This window comes from Lipotes vexillifer, unplaced genomic scaffold (genome assembly GCF_000442215.2).
Source record: "Lipotes vexillifer unplaced genomic scaffold, Lipotes_vexillifer_v1.1 scaffold197, whole genome shotgun sequence".
NCBI lineage: Eukaryota > Metazoa > Chordata > Mammalia > Artiodactyla > Lipotidae > Lipotes > Lipotes vexillifer.
Window position 1 is genome coordinate 781,630 of NW_006781042.1, and position 1,110 is coordinate 782,739.

Here is a 1,110-nt window from a genome sequence, read left to right on the forward strand (position 1 = left end):
AAAAAAGTCTATAGTTTTTATTTTAAAACAAATTTTTTTATTTTTAATTAATTTTTTTTACATTTTTATTTTAAAACAAACATTATTTCCCAAAAACACTGCTGCAAGGGGGAATGAGGCAATAAAGGATGGGAGACAGAAGGGAAGCAGAGAAAAGACTCTGAGCCTGCAATCGTTAACAATCAGGCACATTCAGAGAGGCCTTTGCTGTGACACTGTCCGCTCACCTCTACTCACAGGGGAGGAAGCTCAGCAAATGCACTGGGACGTGAGTTAAAGGGTCAAAGGGAAGCATTCCCTTCACAGAAATTCCTAAAAGGTGGTATCAATTTGTACTCACTCCAGCAATGTGAGTCCCCCTCCTCGCAACCCAATTTCTAGGGTTCTAACCTAAAAAAGTTAGCAAAGATATAGTCAAAGATTTATACACAAAAAAGTTCATCACAACATCATTGAATTAACAAAGGATCTGAAACAACCAAAATTCAACAGTGTGGGAATGGATAATAAAGCAAGGTAGAGTTACTGCAAATCTACTTTCCAAGATTTAAAGACACAAGAAATTACTTGTGATACCATGTTAAATGAGGAAAGAAAATTGTATACCAAGCTGTATATATGACTCTCAAGTCTGTTTAAACACCTTACATGTTATATGCATTTTTCAATACTGAAAGGAAATTCATAAACATACCAGCAGAGATTAGCTCTGTGCTACATGGAGGGAAGATGGATTTTCATTCTTTCTTTAGATTTGTCTCTAACAAGCATACACATTACTTTTGTATCAGAAAAAAATTTTATGTTAAAATATGCCCGCCCTAAAATAACTCACTAGAGATAGCAATTGTCAGTCTTAGAGAAAGGCGTCCAAGGCTGACTCAGAAAACAAAAAGATTCAAACCTACACAGTAACTGCTCTGAAAAGGATGAGAAATCGAGGGTGCCACAGTCTAGATGTTTTCTCTACCTTGGCTGCTGGCTCTACGTTACTAAGCTTTGCAGGGAGCTCTACTGGAGAAACCATTCCTCCTTCCGCAGCAACCACAGCGTCTTAAACAACCTCTTAACGTGGTTCTCACCTCTCAGTATGAGGACCACAGGGAAAGA